At 40.0% G+C, this 13,375-nt stretch overlaps 1 pseudogene; it reads right to left on the bottom strand.

The window, feature by feature from the left end:
* LOC131227552 (LEAF RUST 10 DISEASE-RESISTANCE LOCUS RECEPTOR-LIKE PROTEIN KINASE-like 1.4) overlaps positions 1 to 8,647 on the bottom strand; it is an 82,740-nt pseudogene extending 74,093 nt beyond the window's left edge.
* Positions 8,648 to 13,375: the final 4,728 nt, after the last annotated feature.

Raw genomic sequence — 13,375 nt, 5'->3', positions numbered from 1 at the left:
TGTAACATCTCAGATTTTTGCCAACTTGGAAATAGATGTCCTTGGGCAATGGATCGATCATAACACCATTTTAACTTCTTAGAACTCAATCCCAAAGCATCAAACCCCTTTTTAACCCATTTCCTTCAAAATCTCACTATTCACCACCTTATTCTTCAAATATTTCTAAGTACTATTATATTAGACATGAATCCTAAAGTTTAGGTGATAAGAACAATACTTAAACTAAAATTTACTATAAATAGTAATTAATTAAATAAAATGGGTTTTTGACCCTTAAAATTTTGAAATCTCATGAATTACATAGGTTATTTGGATAGATCAGATTCTCCTACCCCAAAATCATATATTGCACGTTAAACAACTCATTCCGGTTTGCAAAGGGGACCCAAAAACACATTAAACGGACTCGGGGGGCAAACGATGCAAATCGGGGGGACCTGAGGTGGGCTCCGCATGTTTTCGGCACCCCGGGGGGGTCCTCGCCCCACTGTCGACCCCTCACCGGAAGGTCCAGAGACCGGCGAGGACCTCGCAGGCCAGCGGGTCGGGTGGCCCGTTTTCTGCCCCATTTTCTGCACTTTTTGTCCAACTTTGAAAAGTTATATCTCCGTGGTTATAACTATGATTTAGGTGATTCAAAAGTCAAATTGAAGCTTGATAAGTCTAGTTGCATAAAAAAATAAGTAAAAAAATATAATAAAATAGTTAAGATAGTTAAATATAGGTCGTTGGGGCAACTATTTGAAAATCATTGTTTGGATAGCTGTTGCTTCTGGAATTTTTAGAATTTTTCTACAATACGAAATCTAATAAAATTTGGTAGAGATGAAGTAGACTTGATGAAGAACTAGTAAAAAATAATTAAAATAATATACTAACTAAAAGTGCCAGAAAGGGACATAGAACTGCCCTAGGACTTTATTCTATCGTAATTAGGACACGATTTAGTTAAGTGCTAAACTGAACAATCAATAGAATTAGCTCGAACTACTTTAAATATGAAATGTAAGACTCGAAATATATAGAATCATTAACGCTACATTATCTTGAAACTTATGATCCATCTCAAAACCCAGTTGCTCTTGGGAGCACCTTGAAACTTCATATCTGACCTGGACCGCATGTCGAAAGTCCGGTTACTGCGAAACCATACGGTTAGGACCACCTCACTGGACTTGACATCCACCTCAGAAATCAAGTCCTAATGATACCCAGAAATGCACAACTTGAGTCCGGAGCCAAGTGTGTGAGAAATGCAAATATCTTTAGAAAACGAACTGAAACTTAAGTGAATTGAGTCGGTTCACTTGCAGGCCAAATCTGAGGATTCTGACCATCAGAATCTGACCTAACTACACCCTTGGATTAGGAAAAATTTCTAACACACGTTAGTACACCTGTGGCCTTGATCAAGTATCGGTGACCGTTGAACTGAAATTGGTCCGCCACGGTCGATCTATAAATCTAATCCGACCAAAAACTTAATCTGACCTAGATCCAATGTCAGGAAGCTTAATTCTGACCACATGTAGAAAAGGGGCCTCCAGATGTGCTCCGTTGGATCGAAACAGATGCCCTTTGGCTATAACCTAAGTATATCATGGCCCTGAGGCCATTCCCATCAGTTCTGGGCCTATATAAGCCCCTTAAACCCTCTCTCTCTCTCATTCCATATGAATTTGGAAAATCCTAAGAGAGAGAGGAGAGAAAAGAGAAGGAAAGAGAGAAAGTGAGAGAGTGAGTTGGCAATTCTTCCTGGGATTCGATCCCGCTACCCTACGCACTCAACCACCCCATCTATATCGCTATACTAGCATTTTCGACAATATACTTGGGTAAGGAATACTAACCCTAACCTATTTTAGGGTTTCCAACTAGTGTAATAGATAAAATAGCTAACCTATTCCCTAATATAGGTTGTTGTAGTGCTATAGACAAAGACTTAGTGGTTAAACTAAGTTCGTTACGCGTTTACCGGTGTAAGGTGAGGACTATAAATATTTAGGTTGTGGTTTTCAAGGCTTTCAATGTCAGTAATGATTTATGACTGACTTGATTGCTATCTCATATGCTTAGATACAATGTTTCCCGTATATTACACATATATGTAAACTATGTTGATTTTAATGCATTCCAAGTGTTTGTTGAAATGTTTTAATGAGTATGAAATTATGATTTATGTTTGAGGCTACATGATGGTTGTACCGTGGCAATTCCTATGTGGAAGGATTTGCTACGATATGTGTTTTAACTAATTTATTTTAAGTATGTAATATGTGTAGTCTAAGTGTTTGTTAAAATGCCTGAATAAGAAAATGCTTGTTGAAATGTTTTTAATTAGGGTATTGAGATATGATTCTCAATTCCCTTATCTATAGTTACAATTTCCTTCATATAACCTAGCTTACTACTACGTGTTTTATAGATGAATGTTTATGTATGTTAACATGTACTCCAGGTGCTCGTTTAAATGCTTATATGAGATTTATATTTGAATTTGTTGCTACATACTGTTTTGACTAACACATATGAATGCCTATTGTATTTGAAGTGTGATTGGGGCTACGATGTAGTCCAAACAATCGGTAATGGTTTACGATCGGTGGCCGAACTGTTTTAGCCACAACGGATATGTTCCAGAATCCGAGTCATACGTTGATTATTGATAGTGGCTAGGCCACGAAGAGTGCATATGCGTTCCATGTCGATTAATTCAACGCACGCTCGTACCAATCGAGCTTATCAAGTAACCCGATTGACCCAATGTATGTTCACCATGTATAGACGCTACTGCTTGAACCTAAGGTACCAAACTCACTAGTGAAAGGCCTCTTTAACCTTGGTACCTCGATCTGCTAAGACTCATGAGTTGGGCATGGTGGTATGGGACACCGTGGTCGAGCTGTCGGCTTACGCTGGGGTGATGAGCCTTCCCGTAGTGACCATTGAGCAACCCAAACTCGTGAGCCAAATACGGTGGTATAAGACACTGTATTCGAGCTGTCGGCCTACCCTTGCACAGCTTGGCTATGGTCCCCAGTCAGGTTGGTTACGAGCCTTCGAAAATAGACTGCCAGTTGGTAGGGTGTGAGTGGTAGTGACCTTGAGTGTATTCTGAGACTGCGTTGAGCTGACGAGTCTTTTCATAGCAACCAAAGTGCAAACTAGGCCTACACTGATCAGGTGACGAGCCCTGACCTAGAACTGCAACATCGTATGAGATTTGCTAGGACTGACAACCCTAGAATGGATCATTGTTTGAGAATTGATATAAGGGAGGTACCTTAGCTTCTCAATCCTGCTGTATGAAAAGGACTAATAAAAACTTGGTAATCACGCTCATGCACCGCACTACATGTGTGTTTGACGTAGCAGGTCAAACACTAAGGAAGTGTTTCATGCGCGATCGTGAGATGAAGTCGCTGAGGGAGCGCAGGCGAGGGCATGCATCATTATTTCATATCATTCTTGCATTAACAAGAGTACTTAGGACCTGATTGTTATATTGCGTTCTCATTACTGCTTGACTGAATTGATAACATATTAACCTTTGCTTTATTATTTCACTGAATTGATCACTCACTCTCACGTTACGGGACAGTGTTTTAAACACCAACCAGACTCTGTTGTAGTTTCAGATGATGGCGCAGCCTGTGAGGCAGAGCCGGACTTTGAGGATGACGAGGAGGCACCCTCATATATACAGTATTCAGGCGGGTTTCTATAGACCGTTTTGATCGATGGGGCTTCAGGGCTTATACTTGTAGTGGACCATCACTTTTTGGACATTTTGTATTTTGAAACAACACCTGTGACTATTTGACCTGACAATGTATTCATACTTTGGGGACTTATAATGATTTATATATTTTATACACTGATCACAGTCTTTCGCTTGCGTAAATTCAATTGTCCCTGGAGTATGATTTGCTGATTTAGCTTAATCTCATTCATGTTTTATGCACTAACATGGACAACATCAAATTATTATTATTTATGTTGCATAAGTGATGCGTTGGAACTCGGGAGTTGGATACCTGCTCGACCCCTGATTTTCAGGGCGTTACACCTTGAATGCATGTGATTTATCCACGCTGTCCATTCGTTTTTTAAGATCATTTTAGTGGTTGAACTCAAAATTGATGTATATCCAAAGCTCAAGCGGACCATACCACATGAAAAAGTAGAAGTATCAAAAGAACTACTCCAGATCGGGTAGGATCGGATCGGTCCGGATCCATTCGGATCGGTTTTCGGGTCGGGTCGGGTCGAATCAGGGCTAATCTGAACTTGACATGAAAAGATTTCAGATCTGGATAGGGCTACCAGATCCGCACTGATCCAGACCATCGGTTCAATTCTGATTGGGTCGAATTGGGTCTGATCTGGTCGGATCCACCGGATCGGGTCTGTTTTGCCCAGCTCTAACACCGATGAATCTCCGTAATATGGGATGCGGGGCGAGCCGGGTTTTCTATGAACTATATTTCACATTGTGATGACCACTACATATGATAGACTGCACACACTATGCTAGACATGCATTCATATAGATTGGTTGCGCATATCGAAACCATTCGTAGTAGTGGAGTACGAGATGTATCGGAACCCTCACATTATTCTTATGAATCTCTTGAATTATTGTTAATCTTAAGGATAACCATCATATGAGTAGGGCATTGACTATCTTCGACTATACAGATGTTGTAGGTAAATTATAGGTTGATGATACGGACGACAACCGTTCTGTAAAAGATATGTTCGAATAGCGAAGAAGAATAATGCACGATTTTCTTTTATTTTTTCCATTGCTTACTTTAAGACAATGTAATAAGTTCCCATTGAGAGTGCATTAGAAAATTAGTTAAGCTCTTTTTTACTCTAATGTCATAACAAATACAATCTATTTTATTCTCGTGAATGTAAATGGATGTGATGTAAATAAAAAAATAAGGTGAAAAATTTAAAGCATCCAATTTATACATTATTAACACCCGAAATTCTCGGACAAGAGTATGTACTCTGCCTGCGAAAATCCGGGGCGTTACATGCCTAGTGAGATTTGCCTCAACTATAGTCCCCTCTAGTTTTCTTTCCTATTCCTCCGTTGTTACGATAGGCTTCACCCCGGTCCTTTTTCTCTCCGGGAAGCCCGAATGTCCTTTGTGTTTGTATATTTTGTCTTAAGGTATGAATGCAGGAGAGTTTAAAAATAATAATAATAATAAAAAAAAAGAAGCACAGATATCTCATTACCTTCATTGATGATTACTGTAAAAAAAAACTTCGGTTATTCTACATTATAGAAAAATTTGTAGCCTTTTCTATCTTTAAAATTTTCAAAGCCCAAGTTGAAAATGAAAGTGGATACAAAATCATAGTCCTCAGATCTGACAGAGGTGGGGAGTACACCTCGATTTTTTTCAAGAATATTACAGGGATCAGGGCATTAAGCAACAACACACTGCAGCTAACACACTACAATAGAATAAAATTGTGAAACGAAAGAACCACACCATCATCGACATGACGAGGACCATGTTGAAGGAAAAAGGCCTACTGAAGAGTTTTTGAGGAGAGGCAGTTACATGTACTACATATCTGCTCAATCGGTGTCCCACTAAGAGTGTCAGGTTCATGACACCATAGGAGGCATGGAGCAGCTACAAGCCAAGCGTGGTGCACCTTAAAATCTTTGGGTGTATTTCCTACGCTCAAGTTCCAGAAGTAAGAAGAAAAAAACTTGATGATCGTAGCAAGAAGTGTATCTTCATCAACTACCAACAAAGATTAAAGGCATATAAGCTCTACAATCCACTAACTAATAAGGTAGTGGTAAGTAGAGATGCAGTGTTCTGTAAGGAAGAAGCTTAGAAGTGGAACCAGCAAGATTTAGCCAAAGAAAATCAGGTCGAGGCCGAAGGATATGAAGAAGAGAGGCATGTGAATAAGGAGCAGACACCCACATCACCCCCTTCAAATCACAAAAGTCTAAGAGTACGTTCCATCTCCTATGGAAGTACTTCATCAAATCCGGATTCAGCCAACACATCTTCATCCAAATCTCCTTCACCCTTACCTCCTATCAAAATGAGAAGCCTCAATGAGATCTACGTAGAAACTGAGGAAGTGAATTTGCTCTACCCGTATGCGGACCGTGAGCCTCTCACATTCAAGAAGGCCATGAATAAAGAATGTTAGAGAAAGGCTATGGAAGAAGAGATCCATGCCATCAAGAAGAATCACTCGTGGAAGCTAATCTCACTCCCTAAAGGCCAGAAGACAATTGGTCTCAAATGTGTGTATAAAATCAAGCGAAATGTTGATGGTAAGATCTAACGATATAAGGCAATGCTAGTAGCAAAAGGCTACAAATAGAAATATGGGGTAGACTATGAATAAGTTTTCGCCCCAATTGCTCGCCTTGAGGATAATTATCTCCCTTGTAGCTCATCACAGTTGGATGATATACTAACTGGATGTGAAATCTGCATTCTTAAATATAATACTCGATGAAGAGGTTTACGTTGACCAGCTTCAAGGCTTTGTCATGCAAAGGGAGGAACACAAGGTGTATTGGTTGAAGAAAGCCTTGTATGGGTTAAAGCAAGCCTCTCGTGCTTGGAATGCACGGATCGACAACTATCTTCAAGAGAATAGTTTCGTCAAATGTTTGTACGAGCATGCCGTTTACGTAAAGAAGAATGCCCATGGCGATATGCTTGTAGCATGTTTTTATTTTAATGATCTGTTGTTTACGTAAAGAAGAATGCCCATGGCGATATGCCGTTTACGTAAAGAAGAATGCCCATAGCGATGTTTGAAGAATTCAACCAGACTATGTTCAATGAGTTTGAGATGACTGATGGTAAATTGATGTTCTTCTTCTTAGGCATTGAAGTGAAACAACAAGTCGGCGACATCTGTATATCACAGAAGAAGTATGCAAAAGAACTTCTAGAGAAGTTTCAGATGACCGAATGTAAAGCTGTGAATACACCTATTGCAACAGTCCTGAAGCTTACAAAAGATGACGAAGGAAGAAATGTTGACTCAATGTTATTCAAGAATCTAATCAGAAGCCTAAGGTACCTTACAATCACTAGGCCAGATATAGTCTATAGTGTTGGACTTCTAAGCTGGTATATGGAAGCGCCAAAAAAGTCATACTAACTAGCTGCAAAAAGAATTCTGAGGTATATCAAATGGACTATTGAATTCAGTCTCTTTTATCCATATGATGATAAGGCGATTCTGTATGGATACTCGGACAGTGATTGGGGTGGTGATCAAGACGAAAGAAAGAGTACCAAAGGCTATGCTTTCTATCTTGGATTGACAACATTCACATAAAACTCAAAGAAGTCGAGTACAGTCGTGTTGTCCACAAGTGAAGCCGAGTATGTCGTAGCTTTGTCCACTATATGTGAGGTGATATGGCTAAGGAATATGTTAAAGGAGATGAAGCATTCGTAGGAAGAATGTACTATCATATACATGGACAACAAGCTGGCAATTGAGCTTGCCAAAAATCTAGTGCAGCATGGAAGGATCAAGCACATTGATACAAGGTATCATTTCCTAAGAGGTCAAGTGAAGTAAAAATCAGTGAAGCTAGAGTATTGTTATACTACTAAACAAGTGGCGGATATCTTCAGCAAAGCATTACCGACTGATACATTCAAGAAACTTAGAGATGCTTGGAATGAAGCCTATTTTGGTTTGAAGGGAAGTATTAGAGTTGTAAACCAAAACCCAGCAACAACTAGCGACTATTGAATTCCCAATGCATAGCTACAGCTCTCAAAGAGCTATATTGGAAGATATAAAGCCTCTATAAGTCTCTAGAAATATTAAATGGTGGAAGCTCCTAGTAGGGGTATTGTTGTCTTTTCACCTTTTATTCAAAAGCCTATAAAAAGGCACCTTGTGTATCCGGTTATAGAAGTGGGAAAAGTAAAGTAATAGTAAAAAGCTTTAAAAAAAAACAGTTTAAAAAGGTTTTGTTTGTTTTCTCTTTTCCTTCTTTTTACAGGAATAAGTTTTCTGAGTTGTCTTAAGGCTATGCAAAGTCGATAATTCAGTCCTCTTCAAGCAAAGAAAAATCTGGTTTGTACAACTAACAGATATAATTAAGCTCAATCAAGACCACTCCAAAGCTATACACATCACTCTTATTAGTAAGCTGGTAGCACCGATGATACTCAAGGTCCACATAGCCAGGTGTCCCTCGCGGCGCAGTCGACACATGTGACATGCCCATCGGAAACAAACACGACATGCCAAAGTTGACAACTTTTACTTAGAAATCATTATCAGGGAGAATGTTGTTGGTTTTGACATCTCGATATATGATTTCGACGACATGGAGGTAAGCAAGTGCATCAACAGTCTCAATGGAAATACGCATACGTGTGGCCCATGTGAAAGCCCTAGTTTTTGAAGGGTTGCGATGGAGATGATCCACGACTGTCCCGTTGGGGATGAATTCATAGACAAGGAGAAGCTTATGACTATTGCGAGAGGTGCACCCATATATTGGGACTAGGTTCTAATGGCGCAACCGAGAGAGGATATTGATTTCGTTCATGAATTGTTCCATGCGCTTGTAGTTGTTCTCGTAAAATCTCTTTACAGCAACCAAAAAAATAAAAAACAAAAAAATTAAAAAAAATTAAAAAAGAGGAAAATTCCAGTAAATTAACTTGGATTTTTAATGGCCCGAGCTAGCTCATTTGCCTAGGCATATACTGTAATGGTCCATCATAATGCAATTAGACCCATGGGCAAATCCTTGGCCTGATTACAACCCCAAAATGATGTAGAGTGGGTCGCAGACACTTTTGTGGCCGAGATGGACCAGAGAAGGCCCAATCGTAGGCAAAAGTGATTAGGACTGTCAAAACCTTAAAATAGTTGTATCTCACAAACTAGAATGGGTTTTTCCACGTATCATATATGATTTTGGGGTAGGAGAAGCTCCTTTAGCCACCAAATCGACTATGCTTGGTTGCCCACACTGGATTTGTGAGATTTCATCAGATCGGCAGTCAAAAGCCCATTTTTTTTGTTTTTTTTTTTACTATAAATAGTAAATTTTAATTTGATCATAATGCTTGACCCTTTGAGTTGTAGGAGTCGCTCCCAACATGAAAAGTGCTTAGAAAAAGTTGTAGGAGTCGCGCCTAACATGAAAAGTGCTTAAAAAAATGGGGAGAATAATCGTGGTTATGCCAAATTGGATAGTTATTATTTTTAGCAAAAAACCATGAAGTCTAGTAGGAATCATGACCCTCTATATATAAATAGTAAGTTTATTATTAATAGTAAGTCACATTTTTTAGGGGGTTGAAGTTGGAGTTTTGAGTCTAAAACTTCTTCCTAGGTTTGAGTTCACTATTTAAAGTATTCTAATTTCATTTTATTTTTTTATATCATTAATCAATTTATTTCGACTTATTAGAAATTATTTCTATTTTCATTCCCGTGGATTTGAGGAATCTATGTGAGAAGTCCATAAAAGCTCTGTGAATTTGGAGTAGTTATCCCTGAGGAGGATGGTGATCGATCTCATCACATCCTTCTCTGCCTCCACAAAAGATTAATCCCGCTAAAATTCAAGCCCAATTAAGCTTGAATTGGGCTTTCCTTGCAGGCCCTTGTCCCATGCACATGATTCAATATCATTCGCACCAAAAAACGGGACTGTTAGGCACTAACCCCATAAAGGAATGAATATGCCCCATTAAGGGATTCAATCTCATTCGAACCAAATAAACGGGCCTGTCTGGCACTAGCTTGCAGTCCAACTAAGTTCGAGTTGAGCAAATTAGGGTCGGGCCCAAGTTGCAACCCTAGTATTTAGCCTTTTGGATCTTGCCAACAAAACCAATTCAATGGACTAGGTTCTTATAAAGAGAAATGTTTTCCATTTTTAAATTGGGGGAAATTATCATTTGGTTGATTTTATACAATTTGGTTTATTCTAATATGTAACGCCCTGGGTTTTCGAGGGCCGTATAAGAACTCGGCTCTCGAATTCCCAGGTGGCATGGATGCCCTAATGGGCTTAATATTTTGATTACATTTAGATGATTCATAAACAATGGAGGATTTAGCAAGGCATGGACCATAAGTACGTCATAAAACAGTATCAATTACTACTAAATATAAAAAATATCCAGACAACGAATTCAAAATCATCTAAATAAGGAACTAGTCCCACACATACGTGACCCAAAGTGACTAGGGCCTTGGTCCATGCCCCGCGGTAGCCTGAACTCAACAAAAAGGATCCGTCGAAAGTCTAGAAGCAGGAAGCTCTTCTTCCCTATCCTTGCTCACCTCACTCGGCTCGTCGAGCTCCGCCTCACCTGCATCTAGTAAAACATCTGGTTGGTGTTTTAAAACACCATCTCAAAGTGGGAGTGAGTGATCAACTCAGTGGGTGTTATTAGTCTTAAGTTGTAACAAGCATCAGTTATAATATGAATTTAATGAAAAATAATTAATCATAAACACCTAACTAATCTTATTAATGCGCATGCATGACAAATGATATGATGCATGCCCTCGCCACAACTCTCCTTCGAGCGACTCCATCTAACGATCGCGTATGACCAACACTCCCTTAGAGCGACCTCGACTGCCGAGTCGCCACCCTAGCTAGTGTAATGCAATGTGGTCATATTAGCCGAGTTCTTAATTAAGTCATTCATCCAGCAGGTTGGAGAATCTGATACACCCCACGTATTAATACCCTAAGCTGGTGGAGAAGCCAAGGCCCCCCAACGTGTGAGGCTGAGACCCCGCGGTTCTTAATCCCGTCGGGTTCTCCATCCCCGACTTCAAGCACATGGGGAGTGCCGAGAGAAAGGGATCGCTCGTGGTCACTACGGGGAGGTACGACACCCCAGCGTAGGCCGACAGCTCGGATACAGTGTCTCATTCCACCATGCCCAGCTCACAAGGCGGTGGACCAGTTTCAATTTTATTATCGATTAGCTACAACGGTTGTAGGGTGTTCCAGGTTTCATACATATGTGAGCAAATAGGGTTAACAATCAAGGTTGGTTAGTAAATAGGTTAAACCACACGAGTCAGGCAAGCATATGACAGACGACATCGGGTACAAGTGACCCATGTAGTCTAACTACTATCGTCTGCACGCGCTCGCCCAAATCTATGGGTTTAACCTTAGGATAGTCCTACCAGCGGGACCACCTTCACTTCCTCATATTCCTAACCAACCCAAAGGTTTGGATGGTGATCCATAACATGTCAACTATCAATGTATCAACTAGCATAAACAACATCATGTTCTCATTTTTCTCAGCATACAATTTCAATTTCTCCTAGCAAGCAAAACTAATAATATCACGAATAAGGTGTGTGTGTGTGGTGTGGGTTGGTGAGGAAGTTAAGCACTTCCTACCTCCCTTAGAACCAAAACGCACACGAATCAATGAATCGTACATGTTATAGGGCACATCATATGAGCAATCAAGCAAGACATGGACATATATTCAACCATTGTAGCAAATCATGTGAGAGGCAAGAACAACATCACGTGAGAACTAAACAAACATACCATTCCGTATAATTTCAAACAAAACATACAATTCCTAGGTTTTCTCTAGAATTTCCAAATATATCATTCAAGCAATCAAAATCATTAGGCTCATAGTATAGTTGGTGCTAGACCACCTAAGGATAATAGTCCGCACCTATGGATCGTTGGGATTCTTGGGAAATGACCTAGGATTGCCAACTTGCAGGTGGATTCGTAGAGACCCTGAGTCAAAGGAACTTTGTATGTTAAGATTACATGCAATATCTAGCTCAACACAAAGGATCTCAAGAAGATGGGTGCTTACCTCTCCAATCGGTTGGAATTCGAATTTAGAGCGGTGGATGTGAGATATCTAGAGGAAGAAGGAAGGAGTTACAAGGATCGACTTCTCTTGGGCCCCACCTTGCCTATGGTCCACCTTCTCTCCCTTCTTCACTCACCCTTCCTCTCTTTACTCTCCCCTTTCTCTCTTCTCCCTATTCTAGGGAAAAATCGTATGGGGAGAGGGGGTGCCCAAATGAGCCCCTTTTATAATGCCAGGTTTAGTGAAAATGGCCCCAAGTGTTGAGTTTTTACTATACTAACCCTATGGGAGGATTTTTCTAGCCTGTAGGGCCCACTATGGGGTGTAGGAGTCAACACCCACCGTTGGATAGTTGGCCCTAGTGATGATCTATGCACAAACACAATCGGCCCGTCATTTGGACGAGTTGATCGACAGATATGATTAAAAGTTTGTTCAACGATCACCGATAGTCGATCGGGGCCGCGGCTATACGGATATAAGCAGGGAAATATCCTTACTCCACGAGTGAAGTTTGGTCGCAAACCAACGGTCTGAAATCCTCAACTCACTTAAATTCCATCTCTTTTCTTTAGGGTATTTGCACTTCTCATGCACCCGTCCTTCGGCTCAAGTTGAGTGGTTCTGGACAGTACCCCGATCCGACTCCCATGATGGGTGTCAACCCCAATAAGATGGACATTATTCTATAGTTTTGGAACTAGTCCACCAATGAACGGTCTAGAGCTTGTTTAGAGAATCAGGGCATTTCTGGAATGAATTAAGTATTAAGATTTTTCGTGGGCACTATTTTAGAGTTTAGATTAACTATGTTCATAGTGTGGTATATTTATAACTAGTGAAAGTGGAGATTTAGTCATGATTACTCTAAGCTGTCAGTTTTAGGCTAAAAGTGTAAGAGGGTTGATTTGGTCTATTATTTAAGATTCGGGCCTTATCTGACTCTACCCCGGTTAGATCCTTAATTTAGTCATGCTTGTCTTGATTAGTTAGCGAGGGGTTAGTTAGATTTGGGCCCTATGTGAGTAAATCATGGGGCTAAACTTGACGTTCAAATGATCGGGGGGATTCGGTGGCTTCCTACGGTTGATTAATCGGACTTGTGTGGTTCTTTACTTGTACCACCCCTATATAGACTAACATTAAGTACTAATGGTCATTTAAGTGATATTATAAGTTAATTTAAAAAAATTTCATGGATTTTTGAAAATCCAAAACAATGAAAATCTAGAATGTTACATAATATCCCTTCCAGTCTGTGGTTTTTTTTCTTTATTGTGCTAAAAAATGATTATTTTTTTTGTTGAAGGTTCTTAGTGTTGATGCTGAGAATTGGTTGTCCCCATTACACTGTCAAGTACTTGCAAAACTAAAGGGCAATGGGGCCCTGGTTGTAGTCATGGACTCTCCGATGCTTAAGTTAAAATAAACACTCCGAGTCTAGTTGAATTAGGGTAATAGTGCATACCTTCTACCGTAGGTAGGTTCTTATTTTA

The sequence above is a fragment of the Magnolia sinica genome, chromosome 2, assembly GCF_029962835.1.
Source record: "Magnolia sinica isolate HGM2019 chromosome 2, MsV1, whole genome shotgun sequence".
NCBI classification, from domain to species: domain Eukaryota; kingdom Viridiplantae; phylum Streptophyta; class Magnoliopsida; order Magnoliales; family Magnoliaceae; genus Magnolia; species Magnolia sinica.
This window is presented reverse-complemented; position numbering and strand designations above follow the sequence as displayed.